Consider the following 17,069-nt stretch of genomic DNA (forward strand, 5'->3'; position numbering starts at 1 on the left):
TATCATGAAAGGCAAGACTATAAGACTGAGTGAGATATTGAATTTTTTTTAATGAAAATAGAAAGATGAGAGTTATAGAATCCCAATCCCAGTCTCTTTTCTACTTGAGAGAGTTCACTCAGTGAGAAGGGAATATGCACCCTAACTAAACCATCCATGCTGGCCATCTCCTTCAAGGGAAGAATTGAGGATGGTTTACACTGAGCAGAAGGAGGAGGAGGAGGAGGAGGAGGAGGAGGAGGGAGCTTTGCTACAGAGCGAGGGTTAGATAGCAGGGGGGGCTAATAGGTGTTGGTGGGGTGAAAGTGGGTGCCAGAGTAGGACAATTAGAACAGCCTGCTGCTGGGGAGGGGTGTGAGGATGCTGGAGTAGCCAAAGAGGAAGGCGATAAAGCAGAAGAGGAGAGAGAAGCCAGAGGCAGAGAAGCTGGAGCTTGAGAAGAAGCCGAAGGTTGAAGGCAGTGGTGTGAAGGTTGGTCAGCTGGGTCAAAGGTAGAGGACTCTTGAGGTTGAGACTTTATATTTTTTTAAATTTTCTATTTTTTTATTTTTAATTACACTTTGTTTACTTTGTATCCCTCCTCTAGTTCCCTCCCTCCTCCCCTCCCAACCCCTCCCTTCCTCCCCCTTCTCCACACACGCCCCTCCCCAAATCCACTGGTGTGTGTGGGTGGGTGGGGGTCTTTTTCTCCTTCTGATCCTAGTCTGTTAGGTCTCATCAGGAGTGGCTGCATTGCCTCTACCTATTTTTAAACCATTTCATTTTTTTTTCCCCATACTATCTAACCATTCATGGCTTGGAACATGCTGTGTTGACCAGGCTGGCTTTGAACTTACAGAGTTCCAGCTGGCTCTGCCTCCTAAGTGCTAGGATTACAGGCCCGTGTTACCACACCTCACCACCATTTATTTTTGCTTTATTATAAATAGTTTGGATCCAGACTGGCAAGATGGCTCAGAGCGTAAGGGTGCTTGCTGTCAAGCCTGATGAGCTCTGCACCCCACATGGTAGAAAGAGAATTTCTAACCACCACCGAGGGCAAATACAATACCTCCTGTTGCATGAGTCTCTGGGCTCAAATAACATCTTATGTATCTGATATTCACATAGGACCTGTAGCATAGAAAGAAGCAAGGAGTACAGTTTACAGGCACCTTGGTGTGGAGATCAAAAAGCATGGTTTAGGTTTTTATTGGAAGTTTGAAAGGAGGTGGAAGAAAGACTTATGATCATTTAAAAACCACCAGGGAAATTTTGGAGGGTGTTCTTTTTGCTCCAAAACATCGTGTAACCAGTGGGATGTTTTCTGTGAAACTGACTTTAATGAGAACACAGAACTGTCCAAGAGTCTGGTTCCTGGTTCCTGCCAGCTTCCACGAAATAAGCCAAGTGGGTATGATTGATTTTTACCTAATAAACTCACACCCACAGTCGTTCAGAGTGAAGCCTTATCCAGACACTAAGGTCTTATTTGGAGGGAAGGAGGATTTAAGACCCCTGTATTAGTCAGCCTTCTCAAAACAAACAAATCTGGTTGCATATATATATATATATATATATATATATATATATATATCCACTTACTATTTAGTACATATTACACAGAGATTTATTGTGTTGGCTTATGCAGTAAGGTCTGGGTAGACCAACAATGGCCGTCTCACACCAGAGAGCTGAGATGAAGAATCCTGGGTTGTCCAGTCCATGACCCAGATGTCTCAGCACACCCAATTTGGTGTTGGATTCTTGAGGAATTCCCAGAGCTGCTGGTCTTTCGGCTACACTGGAACCCTGAAGAAGTAGGTTCTAACACCAGTGAAGGGCTATCTCAGCAGGAGGATGAGTGAGCTTGCCAGTGGGAGTGAAGGCAGGTTTCCCCCTCTGTCCTTTTATTTGGGCTGCCTGTGGTAAGTGCCACCTGGGAAGGTCTCCCCACTTCAAATAACACCATCAAGAAAACCTCTCACAGGAGTTCTCGATAGCTTGGGTTTTAGTTGATTCCAGATGCAGCCGAGTTGACCAGCAAGATTAGCTTTCACAGCCTCTTAATTTTAGTGTTGTTATCAACATCCTCCAGGTCATCCCCCTTAGGAAAGTGTCAAGGTCAAGGTGGTTCAAAGGGCTCCACACAGTGATAGATCCTGCATTCCAGGACAAATACAAGCTGTGTCAGAGACTAAAAGAACAAGTTACTCTTATTAAGTAACTAATCCCAATTCAAGCACTTGGAAAATAGCTGTAATGAAAAATCACATCAGGAGAAGGACATCAGACGTCTGTTTGCAGAACAAAGCCTAATGAAAGCCTTTACTTTGCTCAATTACAAGTAGCCGAACCACAGGCTACTGAAGAGATGGTATAGAATACCATTTCTTTCTGAAAAATGTCACTGATGTAACAACACAAAGGAAATGTCAAAAATAGAAAATGTGTCCTGTAATCCAATTCTTTTCAATATGCATCATTACTGCTCAGGACTCATTCCAATGATTATATATTTTTAAGAAAGTATAAATCTTTTATGTTCTATTCCACTTTAATGGGTCATATATTTTTTTCTCCTTAGAAGCACTGTTTTCAAAGTGATATTTTAAAAATAACTGCATGACAACACATGCAATTAATGAATCAACTTTTTCAAAATGATATCACTTTGGTTGAACATTTAAAAAGTTTTTGTATTTTCCATTGTAATGCCATAGACTTTCTGTCTTTTTTTTTTTTTTTTTAATTTTTCCTTCAAAGTTTGGGTCTGTCTTTACGTTGGCACATTTATAGAATCAGACTGAACATTTCCCACCAGGGTCTCGAGATCAGTGTGTTCACAAAAACAAGACTCCATTTTGTTTTTTTTTTTATAAACAGTGGAGTTGGAATCCTTTTGGACTGCGTGGTAGAGATGACAAATAGTCTCAAGTGTGATGTATATAACTTTATTTAGGAAAGATCTAACATTTATTTACTGTGTATGTGCATGAGTGCATATGGAGATCAGAAGACAATTTGTAGGATCCGTTCTTTTCTGCCACCATGTCGATCCCAGGGATCAACCATCAGGTTGGCAGCAACTGCCCTCCACCCACTGTGCCTGCCGTCCCTTTGGTCCGTATTTAACTTCAAGCAAGTATGGCAGAGCAGTTCCATACTCGTAGCTGACTCGCACAGTGACACTGAACTATGATGACCTAAATCATTGCTCTTTGAACCAAATAACTTGTTTACAAAGAAATGCTTCGAAAGAACCTCTACAGTTCATTAATATTGTACTTGAAGGAAAAAAAAATGATGGGTTTACTTGACCTAAATATTATTCTAAAAGCAAAATGTTAATAATGAAAGCAGGAATAAATATTCTAAACAAAATCAAGTTTGTGGATTGGCATTTTCCTGGGAGTGGAAAAGGCAATTGAAGGTAAGTTGCTGGGTCAATCCTAGTGAAACCTGCCTGCTGTGTGATTGAGGGGACTCTCTGGTGTTATCATGACCATTGGAGAGATGCTGGTAGTAAAAACTGTAAAATGACTCACAGGTAGCTCCCACACATGAGGGAGAACATACAGCATTTGTATTTCTAGGTTTGCGTTACACCTTTCAGGATGATTATTTCCAGCTCTATTCATTTAGCTACGGACTTTTTAATTTCACCTTTCTGTCCATTGTGTACATATGCCGCCTTTTCATTGTCCATTGTTCTGTTGATGGACATCGAGGTTGTTTCCATTTCCTGGCTATTGTCGTTAGAATAGCGGTGACATGGATAGGCAGGTATCTCTGCAGTAGGAGATAGAGTCTTTTGGGAATATACCCAGGAGTGGTGCAGTTGGGTCATCTGGTAGATCTATTTCTAGATGTTTGAGAAATCTTCACACTGGCTTTCATAGTGCCTACACAAGATTGCATTTCAATTAACAGGAAGTAAATGTTCTCCTTTCCCAGCTGCTTCCCAGAATTTGTTGTCATCTCTTAAAATCTTAGAGGAACATGTTAGAAAGACCATGGCACAGCATTTTCTCTGGAAGGTGTAGTCTCAGGAAGAGGCTGTGGGTGGACTGAGATTTTCTTTCCCAGGCATGAAATTCGGTATGGCACTGATTTCTGTCAATCTTTGTTATCAACCATCAACTCAAATGCAGTTAAGGTTATTTGTGACTTCTTATCTAATTCTAAATTTATACAAATACTTTCCTGTTATTTTTCATACAAGAAGATGTTTCAAATTTTAAAAGTTCTGGGTTGAAACCTGCTCTTACTCTGGGTGTGAACCAACAAGAACCCCTGCACAGATGTAGCCCATGGCAGTTCAGTGTCCAAGTGGGTTCCCATAGTAATGGGGACAGGGATTGTCTCTGACATGAACTGATTGGCCTGCTCTTTGATCACCCCTCCCCCCGAGGGGAGGGGTGCAGCCTTACCAGGACACAGAGAAAGACAATGCAGCCACTCCTGATGAGACCTGAAAGATTAGGATCAGAAGGAAGGAGATGAGGACTTTCCCTATCAATGGACTGGGGGAGGGGCATGGGTGGAGAAGAGGGAAGGAAGGTGGGATTGGGAGGAAAGAAGGGAGGGAGCTACAGGGGGGATACAAAGTGAATAAAGCGTAATTAATAAAAATTAAAATTAAACAAAAGTAAAATAAAATCTAAAACTTTGCAAGCAAAAAAAAAAAAAAAAAGAAGAAGAAGAAAGGGTGATGGGGGGCAGACATGGCAGAAGCACAGAGACACTGTGGCCTGAGCACACCTCTCGCTGGTTGGGTGAGGCATAAGTGAGCAAGCAGGTAGTGGAGAGATGGGAGGGATGGGAGTGGTTTGTACACTATGAAGAGGGGACGTTGGCTATGCGAAGACGGTTACCATTCTTGCTCCTTGGGAAATGGTGAAGAATTACACCGTCCATCGATAGCCCAGTAACAAATGCAGAGTACAGTGGGCCTATGGCTTCTTCTTTGAGATAGCTGACCACTGCATGAGTCTCGGTGACTCCTAAAGCCGAATCATAGTCTAGGAAGAAGAGCAGAATCCACAGAGTGGAGACACAAATGACTTGACATATCCTGCTGTGTTTACTGCTCATCACTGGCCTATTTGCTAATCTTTCTACTTGTTTGTGCTGGCTGTGCAACTATGGAAAACTCTAATTTGAATTACATTTTTTTTTCCTGTGGTGTGTTTAACTTTGGCCAGGGATTTATTTCCTTTGGAATCTTTGGGTTGGACAAACATTTAATCATCCTACCTTTCAAAAGAAGATGCTATTGCTAATGCAACATGGCCAGATGCCTCTACGATGAGCAAGTACTTGGTGGAGAAATGGGAGATAAAGAGAAGCTGAACTGTTTGTGCTCTATGAAAAGCGGCAGAACTGGAGACGTGAGTGGTGGTGAGGAACAACTTGATGGGAGTAGCCCGCACTGCCACCTGAGGCTTTGGTGATGTCCCTGCCAGTACAACCACCAAGGGCCATGTCTGAGTCCATGGCCCTGCAGCAGCAGGAGTCTGTGTCAATGGCTCATGTGGCCATCAATGGTCCTGCTGACATTCTTGGTCTGGGCTGCTGCTTGGTCTGGGGGATGAGCAGAGCTGGCCCCACGCCTTATCTGGGCACCACAGTGAGCTGTCCCTGGTTGAAAGAGCATAAATGAACTGGTCCCTAGTGTGTGAGCACAGGAGAGCTGGTCCCATCCCTCACTGCCTTTAGCACTCCTGGCCCTGCCATTCAGTGGGACAGTGCTGGAGAGCTGGCCCAGATGGTATGACAGCTGGAAAGCTGGTCCTGGTCCTGCTCTTTTCCTGGGAAAAGTTCTAGTACTGGATCTGATGGTGTGGGTACAGGAGAGCTGGTGGGAAGAACAACTCAGCTACCACCCAGGCCCGGATCCAGGGCTTTGAGTTTTCCCACCTCAACATCTACCCCACCTACAAACTGCTGGAGCATATGAAGGAGCCAGTCCTGCAGAACCAAAGCTGCAGGATCTCCAAGACATGGGGCAACAAGATATCTGAGAGGAGTCCCAGTGAGGAGCCAGGATTGAAAGTTTAACAGGAGCCCGAGGCCTCGAACCAGACCAATGACTCACTGCAGTGAACACTTGCAAGGAAAGCTGTTCGTGCAAAAGGTGTGTGACAAATAGTGACAAACCACAACCTCTATGGAGAGTTTTTTTTTAAATTTTCTTCATGGGGGAGGTTCCAAGGGCAGAGGGACAGGAAGGTGAGTGGGATTGGGGTTCATGATAAGAATCAATTAAAAGTTGTTTTTTTAAAGGTGATTCAGTAAGTACGTTTGGGATGGCTCTTCCATTAACTATTGCATAGGAAATCATTATAAGTTCACCAATGACCTAATTACTGTATCCTGTAGGTAATTTTCTCATTTAATTTAAAATTTCTAAAAATATTCATTGCATGTAAAAAACTGAAAAAAAAATGGACGTGATGAAAAAAGCATTTTTTTTTCCTTCCACCCTACTCTTGATTCTTTAGGTTTTCCAAGAGTAATCAGCACCAATAGCTGACAGGTTCTCCGCATTCCCTATTTCATGCATCCGTATGTGTGTTTATATGCTTATGTGTACATATAGCTATGTATCTACTTATACATGCAGTTATGTGTTTGTGTTTCCGTATAGACATTATTTTTATTACAGTGTGGAGATAATGCAATATGTATCTTTCTGAATCTGCTTTCATTTAAGTGTACCAGGGATTTCCCTGGTCGCAGAGTAGAGACATCCCTTTATATTTAGCATCATTAATGTTGCCTAAGATGGAGATACCACAGATCTGTCAACTATTACCTTATTGAGAATCACTGAGGCATATTCAAATTATTTGTTATTGTCACTAGCATCCTTAAATATTCAACATTGTGCAACATTATGCACTTTAACAGGATAAACTCCAAGAAACAGAATCCGTCAACCCTCAAGAATAAAGGGATATGTGTGACCATGAAATAGGCAGAAAAATAAAGATGAACAAGAAGTTAAGAAATAAGACACACGTGGAGATTTGCCAAAACAGAGAACTTTACAGCAAAGTACAGGTTTAAACAGGGCTGAAAGGCAGTAAGAGGCGGTGGGATATGCACGAGATTCATGTGTGAGCCTGATTCATGGAGCTAGTCAAAGGCATCTGTGTAATGATTAGTGGCAGGACCTGGAGACCATTGTGACCATAGATCAGAGGTTTGTCACAGTAATGGGGACCTTGAGGACAGTGGCACTTGGCAGATTGTGACGTACTGGGAAAGATATCTCCACAGGAGCCATTCGCTGAACTAAACAGGATGGGCTTGAGATGGCAAGAATGAAAGAAGGCAAACCACTAGCCACTGTAAATCATCTGTCTTTTAGAAATAATCACAAAGGAACACAAATGTGGAAAAATCACAGCGAGTAAGTGAAATTTAAGGGAGGGTCATGTTTCTCAAACCTCAGATGTTTGCTGGAATGACTGGATGGAATTTTAAGTTTCTGGACACCCAGCCGGACATTGTAGCGACCATGTGTGACCCCAGAACTCTGAAGGCCAGTCTGGGCTACACTAGTAAAATCTTGTCTCAAAAATATATATTACATATTATTCTCTGTCTGTTGACTAGACCAATTACATCATAAACCTTGAGAATGAAGTGTCAGAGCAGGGCTCCTCCTGATCCATTGCTTCAATTTTTACAGATTCAATTATGCATGGTCAACTGTGGCTCAAATGCCCAGAAGTGACAACTCATGGACTTTAAATCGTATGGCACTCTTGACAATATGATGGAATCTCATATTAGTCCATCTTGAGTTGACCAGGACACAAATCATTTCTCTGTCCAGCATGATGGCGCTGTGTATGTGACCCGCACATTAGCCTGCTCCTGCTGTATTGATTATCAGATTGACTATTATGGTATCTAGTTACTTGTGTGTTCAGATTACTTCAGTTTTATTGCACAGTGTCCCTAGAGAACAAGATTATAGTACAGTAGATATACATAGATAAATAGATAGATACACAGTTACATACATACATAGAAACAGAGTAAAAGAGGAAAGAGGGAGATCATACTCACAGCCTAGACTATTAGAATTGCATTTGATTAGTCTCAGCTCTTTTCCAGTGTCTAATATATGTTAAACTTTGCTATAATTATGTGTGCATTTGTGAGAATGAAACCTGCCCGGTAGAGTACTACCCTTTATTTCATATATCCATTAGATATCTTAGAACGGGTACCTCTTGGAAGAGGGGGTATTGTGCTTGTAAACCCTCCACACCGAGGCCAGTTATCCCAAGCTACCTTTAAATGTTAATAGAATTGAAAATCACTAACAGTGGAAGTTATCAGTCACGTAGAATTACAGATGACAGATTTCTCTGGGACCCTCTCAGATCTGGACTCTGCCACTGAAAGTGTCCGAAGATCCCTCATTTTCTGGTGTCAGCCTGTAGGTATAGAATCGGTGGTGATCCCTTAATTGCTAATGTAATAACCAGTTCTGTCTGACATGCATTTGTCAAACATGCTCTTTGGGGGTGGGGGGGGCGGTTGTTTATGTATTTCTAGTATTTGGCGTTCCCCGCTGTGTCCCTATGATGAAAGCGTCAGTGTTTCAGATAAGGAGTCCTTGACTCTCTCAGTGTAATTCATCACCTGAGGTGGGGACCTGCCTCATGTTCACCTGTAATTATTTCTTATAATTAGAGTTGCCCCTACATGCAATGTTCTCCCCATGAGATCCCGGAGAATAAATTTAAGGGCAGGGATCATTTCATCCTTCCCTGGTGAATTGATCTATCACCCAAGTGATTCAATTTGTATTGAACAACGCCAAGTGAGGCCGGCCAAGACACCCGTGTGTGTCGTCCTGTCGCTGCCGTGTGAAATTCCCACATGGATTCCCTTCTGTTTAACAGAAACAGATCTGGTAGCCATTAAGGAATTAGAAAAGACATGATGCTTTCCTGTTGCGTTTTTTCTTTTCAAAGCAAATCTTATGGAATATTTCTTTAACTTCAGTTTATAGTTAGCTCATCTGCTAGTGTCCATGGTCCCCTTTCCACACCAAAGGAATCTATATTTTCTAAAATTTTCTTCATTTTAGATTTGACTTTCTGCTTTTTTTTTTAAATTTTTTTCTTTAAGTTTTTTTTTTTTTCTAAATTAAAAAAAAATAATTAAAGTTCTACTTTAAAAAAAATATTCCCTGGTTGTCCTAAGACCCATTTGGTCTTTCTCTGGCAAGCCTGGATATGTTTTAACTTCTGTCTTTAAGCAAGGAAAATGCGTTTCCCTGAAGTCAAAGCTTTATTTGTTTTGAAATGCAGACTTCTAAGCCAGCATTCCACAGACTGGTTTTCTCAATATTTGGAAGCAGGCCTCAGGAAGCTTTCCCTAAGTCCACACTAATGACATTTGCCTGTTTCCTTCTTTCCTCTGTAGTTCTGAAGGAAGAAATGTAAGGTTTTTTTCACCTGATTTTTTTTAGATTAATGTATACTTTCTCCCTTTTCCTTTCCTCCCAGCAATCCTTCCCATGTACCCTCTCTTGTAGTTACGCACGTGTGTGTGTGTGTGTGTGTGTGTGTGGTTGTGTGTGTCTGTGTATGTGTGTGTGTGTGTGTGTGTGTATTCCTAAATACAATCTGGTCATTCTGTATAATGCTCCTTGTATGTATGTTTTCAGGGCTGATCATTTGGAATTGGATAAGCACTTGGTGTGCTCCTTCCAGAGAGAGACCGTTTCTCCTGCTCTCAGCATGCTCAGTTGCTGGTCGTGCTTTGTGTGGGGTTGAGGTCTCCTGGTTCTCCTGCACCATCGGCATTGGCAGGCCTCCTGGTGTAGGTGTGGAGCTTGTTCAGCATATGTTTAGGAAGCCTTGCTAGTGAGACTTCACAGGGGTAGCTCCTCTCCTGACATTTCCAGGAGACACGGTCTCACAGCAAACTTGTTCCTCTGGCTCTTGCGACCCTACTCCCATCTTTCACAATGTTCTCTGAGCCTCAGAAGCAGAGGTTGTGCTGTTGATGTATCAGTTGGCACTAAATTCCATGACTGTACTTTCGACTGATTGTTTTAAAAAGGGTGAAGGTGGAGAGCACACAGCGGTAGGGGAAGATGCAGAAGGAGCAGAGAAAAGTGAGAAGATGGCGTCATTGCCAGCAAACTTCATGGCAGCGTCGCTCGTTGGAGGGTACTCAGTACATTGCCCTCTCACCTCCTTGGCGTCTGCTATTGTACGAGATTAGGGTTGGCTATGGAGAACAGTGACAGGAGTCGTCTGTGGTTAAGGCTGATAATGTAGCCAGGGCATAGGTTGTCCTAATGCTCTTCTTTTCATTATCTATTGTTCTTCCGTGCCCAGGTTTTAGACATCTCCCCACAACCTAATTTCTTCCATTTCCCAGGATCCCTGGAGAAGATGGCTGGAATCAGGCGATACCAGACAACACAGAAACATCAGTTCCTTTGGACGGCACCCCGGAGCGTCACTTCCCCAAATTACCACCGTGTATTTCGTCTTCTTTTTCTACCTATTAAACGTGACTTTGGACACTCGTTAATTTTTACTGCTTCGTTTAGATTTTTCAGTGTTGATAAGGTTTTAATGCATTTAGTTACAATGTCTCAGGGAGAGCAGAAGTTTTCAGAAGAAAAACTCGCTAACCACTCTGGAGACTAAATTAAGAACATGACAGAATCAGGCCGTTGTTTGTTGTGCAATGTGTTCGCTGCTTAATAGAAAGAGGGTTTCAATACTGTCTTCATGTGCTAAGAATTTTGAACGAGAAAAGGCAATTTCTCCTTAAGAAATGAATCATTACCATTTCCCGAGTAAGTACGAGGTTTGGCACTGATATATAGTTTCTCTAATCTTGAATGCAATCTTTCAAGACAGTATTGAATCAGGACTTTGAATATTCACATACAAGTTTTCTCTGTGAGTTCTAATGTCAGTTAAGAAGCATATATGGAAATTAGAATATTTGTTTTTTCATAATTAATGTCCTTCTGCTGTATGGCACATTTCCATGTGCCTACAGATATGTGTATAATATAATATAAAGACAGGAAATGAAAGCTTTATAAAATAATATCTACATTTATATTATATAAAACATTTTCTATTTTGTTTTATTTTAAAATGCTGCATTGCACTTATCAAGTTGATTGGGTGACCCACTGGCTCAAGGTGCAATCTAAAAGAATATAGCTATTGTGCTATGTGTGCATTTATATCATTCTCCAGATCTCCTTTTTCTTATGTAGAAAATTCTAGCACCATGGGGATGTTAATTTAAGGTCATAAGGACTTCCTGTCCTCTTGAAATATTAACAATGTAATCAGGAGCCTGCATACTAATATATAAGTTTAAGTGATTACTATAACACAGCATCTAACAACAGTAAACGGTCCTTCATGAAAATAACCTCATGATAGAAGGCTAGAATGGGTTTTGCTCTTACCACCCCCACCTACCACCTAGAACCTTGGAATTTCCTATCTGCATATGAGCCTTAGCTCCAGACTCCCTCCCTGTCACCTTCCTACCCCAATAATATTCTCCATCCCTGCCACTAATGATTGTGTTTTTGGATGGCTTGCCGTATTCTCAGCTGGGCTGCTAGCCTTCTCCTAAGGCTCAGCTAAAACCCAAAAGTTATTAATAAATATTTGAATTAATATGTGGTTGTACTGCCTGGATTTGTGTATCAGCTTGACACGAGCTGGAGTCATCAGAGAGGAAGGTGTCATCTGTTGAGGAGATTCCTCCATGAGATCCAGCTGTAAGGCATTTTCTCAATTAGTGGTCAGTGGGGAAGGGAACAGCCCATTGTGGGTGGTGTCATCACTGGGCTGGTGGTCCTGGGTTCTGGAAGGAAGCAGGCTGAGCAAACCAGGGGGAGCAAGCCAGTTAGCAGCACCATCCATGACCTCTGCCTCAGCAGCTGTCTCCAGGATACTGTCCTGTTTGAGTTCCTGTGCTGACTTACTTCAGTAACGAACGGTAATGTGGAAGTATAAGCTGAATAAACCCTTTCCTCCCCAACTTGATTTTTGGTCATGGTGTTTTGCTGCAGCCATAGAAACCCATTCAATGGTTGAATGGGTTCATGGATCTAGCATATTTCTAAATGTGATATCTTTGCCCAGCTGTGGCAGTGCTGGCAAATCTATAGCACAATTTACTTTATTTCTGAAACTATATGTTTACATCTGTCAGGAAAGAATCACAGCATGAAGAACCACAAAGGAACAAAACACTGTAAATAACTTTGCCCTTCAGTATTTTCTGTCTTCAAACTAAGACATTCTGCATCTCTGTTTTCTTTTTGTTTGTATGCATGTGTGTGTGTGTGTATTCATGTGGAAGACAGAGATCAATTTGGGGTATCATTCCTCAGGTCTTATTATTTTTGTTAAATATAGCTTTGTCACTCAGAATTGTACCAAGTAGCCTAGGCTGAGTGGATGGTGAACCCACAAATCTACCTGCCTCTGCCTTCTTTGGGGTTGGGATTATAAATGGGTGCCACCATGATAGGCTTTCCATATGGGTTCTGGGGTTCAAACTGAGGCTCAAACTGTGAACTATGCCCTTCTCTGACTAAACATCTTTCTTGTTCCTGACTCTTTAATTCCTATGCATTGGGTACAGTGAGGAGCCAGAGCTATCTAGATTTTGAGAGAGAATATATTTTCAGGAAGTTTATTGGTAACGATAGCTTTGGCTGTGGTTGGATTGTCAACATCATGGAAACAAGAAAGTGCTGTGTAAAGTCTGTCCTACTCAAAAGTCACCTGCTGACATGAACAGCATTCCACTGGCTAGAGCTTTCTCGCATATGAGTGTAGACGTGGTCCCTGGTTCTTTAGGAAGAAGACCTGGATGAGAATTTAGTAAGAATATACTAAGCATATAAGAGAATACAATGAGTAGGGGATGCTCTGTTGGCTAGACATGCTGTGTGGACAGATAGAGAGCTACAGATCGGGAATGGGCAGTTTGGCAGTTGTGACCAGGGTGGGTTGGACCTAGAGAGTCAAGACTTTAAACTTTGACATCTATCAACTAGTGGACATGGGCTCTTTACCTCCCATAAAGGAGAACTGAGTTTGGATGAGACAACCGACATCATGTCTATAAGGCTCATAGAATCCTTAGCAGCTGGGACAATAGTTCTTCCCTTGCAAGATAATATGGGTCTATCACAAGGGTGAAAACAATTTGTTACTGGAATCTGTAAAAACCCATGATATGGTGATCTAGGGCATTATTGGATGCTCACGTACATTCGATGGACTGAAGAATAAACAACTGATCAGGCAGGATACACAAGCATGGGTACACAGAGAAGGAAGAGTGGGGAGGATGGGAGGGTCGCAATGCCAAGTTGCCACTTCAAAGACATGAGGTTATTTGCCAGAGTGGGGAAAAGAGACCTTTATTTTGTGTGTTTGAGTGTATGTGTGTGTGTGTGCATGGGCATGTACATGCTCTATCCTTTTGTTTTTGGTACAGCGTATGTATCTCGCTGGCCTGGAAATCACCAAGCAGGGTAGGATGGCTAGCCGGTGAGTCCCAAGGGCTGCTGACAGTACAGGTGTACTGCCCCTTCCACGTGGATTTTTGTTTGTTTGTTTTTTAAATATGTGCTTGGGATCCAGCTCAGGTCTCCATGCTTGTCAAGAACTTTGCTGGCAGTTTTAGTCCAAGCCCTGGCGTCTGTCTGTGTTCATCAGAAAGGAAGGCATCTAAACTTTATTCAGTCTGAGTTTGTCATTAAAGTTGAGGATGATGTATTATTAGCTCACTTGAGTGCCACTTTCCTCCAGTTATTCTGTTCTGGGATCTAACCGTTGCTGTAAATAACATTTCTCTTCTATATCTCTTCTCTAACACTCCCTTGCTCATTGAAGGGGAGGTCGGAAATGGGAGCCAGGGGGGAAGCTACAAGTACACGTCTGTATTTTGATGAAATATTTGATTTTGACATTTATAATCAATGCATTCACAAAACACATCCAAGATATCATATTTTCTAGTTTTCGACACCAAGGACATGATTTAAGCCTCATCATTTGTCTACGAGAATGTACACATTGCCAGACAGGCAGACACAAATTTGTTACAATTTTCCTTTTCTTCCACGTTCCTTTTCAGAAGTCAGCCCCTTCCGTAGCATGGCAGATTGCGCTCAGGCAAACCCCACGCACTCCCTGACTGCCTTACCTTCAGCAACATTGATCTGAGCACAGCTGCCAAGGAGAATTGGCGGCCCACTGGCAACGTCTGTCGATAGGAAAGCTGGAGTCACTTTCCCGTTGACGCATGTCCCACTTTTTCTCCTCCCTCAGCTCCTCGAGTCGTGGATGGGAAAAATAAAAATAAAAAGCCAGACCGTGGAGCAGTTGCTGATTTATGCTTCTTTTTTGGAGCAGGGGATTCGTATTGATTAGTTGGATGAATGAGTCTGTCCCTTTGTTTCAAATGATTAGAGTGAGCGTCTGCCCTTGGAATATATCACAGCGCCACTGTGACATAACGAATACGATCGGCTGTGTTTTCTGTGGGTCTTAATGCCGTCACTGTACTTAAGAAATACACCTACCGATGATGCTTAACCTACTAAGGGGAAAACAGGTCTTCAGGGGGTTCTGATGAATGTGAGCAGCAGGGTCATCGAGATGGGTTGTCCATCCTTTCTTTGAGCTCTTTCACATTAATGTATTTACTCTGGATTTTTCATCGAAGTGGTTGGATGATGTATCGGTAAATCACATGAACAGCATTTTCCTCTTGTTATTATGTTCTGGGATCTAACCATTGGTATAAATGATTGTAAAAATAACTTCTCTCTTGTGTTATCTTTTATGTAAGACTCTCCTGCTCATTGAAGGGGAGGAAGGAAATGAGGATTGGGGGGAAGCTGCTGAGCACACCTTTATATTTTGACAGAATATCTGTCCTTAAAAATCATTTTTATTTGTGAGTGTGTGTCTGTATATCACCCATGTATGGGTTCCCTTGGGGGCCAGAAGAGGGCATTGAATGACCCAGAAATGGAGTTAGAGGCAGTTGTGATCCACCTAATGAGGGTACCGGGAATGACAGTCTTGTCTTCTGGAAGAACAGCAAGCATTCTTAACTCCTGAGCCATTGTTCAGGCCCTGGAATTTTTGTTTTCCATGCTTGTAACTAATGTGTTTACAAAATACATTAAAAACATGGTATGTTTCAGGAATTATCTGGGTGAGGTTAAATGGTGCATTATTTGGTGAAGACATTTTTATATTGTTCGCTTGGCTCTCTATGTTGATTTTTGAAGGGAAGGGTTATGTTTTAATAACGATTTCTTCAGTCTTCAAGCTTCTGAATGAATATCTTCCCCAGGGCCTAGTCTCTTTCTTTAATCTTTCCCTTGGTTCATTCTCCATTTCCTTACTTCCCACCTTAAAACAAGCACCTACTTGGATCCTCAGCTTGGATGCTTGAATGGTTGAGGATAGCACTAATATTTTCTATGCGTGTTTTCTCTTCCCAAGTAATGTATCTGCAGTTTATACAGACAATCACAAGTTAATTCAACAACATGTGTTCCTAAGCTCTTGAGCTCAGTCTGTAGAGGTAGAACAGGCTCCGAGTGAGAGCCCGTGCTCTTTCTCCCTTCCCCAAATGGAAGCCATCTCTTTCTTATCTGCTGCAGTAAAAGTATGCCATGCATTTGCCACATTGATCTTGTATATCCGGGATGATTTGTGATTATCTAAGCCCTGCTTCTGGTAGCAACTCAGGGTCCCCTTTGTTTTACAAGTGACTTGTGGACAAATCTAATCCATTTGACTTTCCTGTCCCATTAAATTCAAGGATGGACAGGATAAGCGAGGAGTAAGAGACTGGGTTTTGGAGAAGGTAATTCTTCTTGCATGCTCTCTGGGTGTCAGGCTCTCTCATGGTGAACTGTTCCTGAATGATCCTGGTAGAATTTCCAGCCACAAATCCACCTCGAGTAAAACTTTTGCTATTAGTTTTATTTTTAATAACCATTTGACATTTAAGCCATTCTTGTCATACCCTAGATACGTATGGAATATCTTAAAATCCCCACAAATGTTTCCAACTCAGGCTTGAAGAGTCATCTTGTGGTTTTATCATCTCATGTTGTTTTGGAAAGTCCCCAAACTACATTCAGAGAATGAAAAGCTGTAACCTGCCATTTTCAAACCTAGAGCCCACGCATTGCTCATGCTTTGAGTCAAGAACAGGATTTACGAGGAATTTCTTGTCTTATCGCAGTTACTGGCCACCAGCCCTGTGCCAACCTTACTTTTATAAGTTCATAGAGCCCTTAACTTTTGACTTACCAAAAGGTTGACACTTTAAAACATAAACTTAGATTTTTAATATGGATTTTTTTTAAACACATAGCATAGCATAGCATTCTCTCAAACTGTCAAGAGACTGCAAACCTATAGGTTCCTTCAAATATCATCAGATGTCCTTTCAGAAGGTCAGACTCTTGATTCCTTTTAGTTCTAGGCATCTTCACCCTCTAATGTCCTGGCTAGATCATTATCCCTTACCTTAGTCACAGTATCATATTCAGTCAAAAGACAGAACTGTGATTATTTGAAGCAAAAGGCGTACCCAGTATCCAGGAGATAAGGTAAAACATGCATAGGACCAAGAGCCAATGAAGCAAGGAGCAAATTGCTGACAAGCATGGCTTGCTGAGCCTACAGCCAAACATATAAGGCCAGATGGTGTGGGGAGATAAGGTGTTTATCTACTTCCCTTGTCCACAGATCCTCAGAAGTGGAGCACTGTGCCCAGAGGTGACCTCACCGATAGTGTGTTGACCACAGCAGGTTTCACACAGGCTCAGATCCTCCAAGGCTCTTCCTCCTCTGACCATAATAATTGTTTGGTTTGAACCTTATCCACCTTCCCCATGATTACTTACTTTTTTTTTTTAATTCCAGAGACACCCCCCTCATAGTCTTCCCTAGAAGATAGCGATAATTCTTACCCATTCCTTCCTTCTTAAATATCACTGCATTTGCTTATATTTG

The sequence above is a fragment of the Meriones unguiculatus genome, chromosome 10, assembly GCF_030254825.1.
Source record: "Meriones unguiculatus strain TT.TT164.6M chromosome 10, Bangor_MerUng_6.1, whole genome shotgun sequence".
Classification (NCBI taxonomy): domain Eukaryota; kingdom Metazoa; phylum Chordata; class Mammalia; order Rodentia; family Muridae; genus Meriones; species Meriones unguiculatus.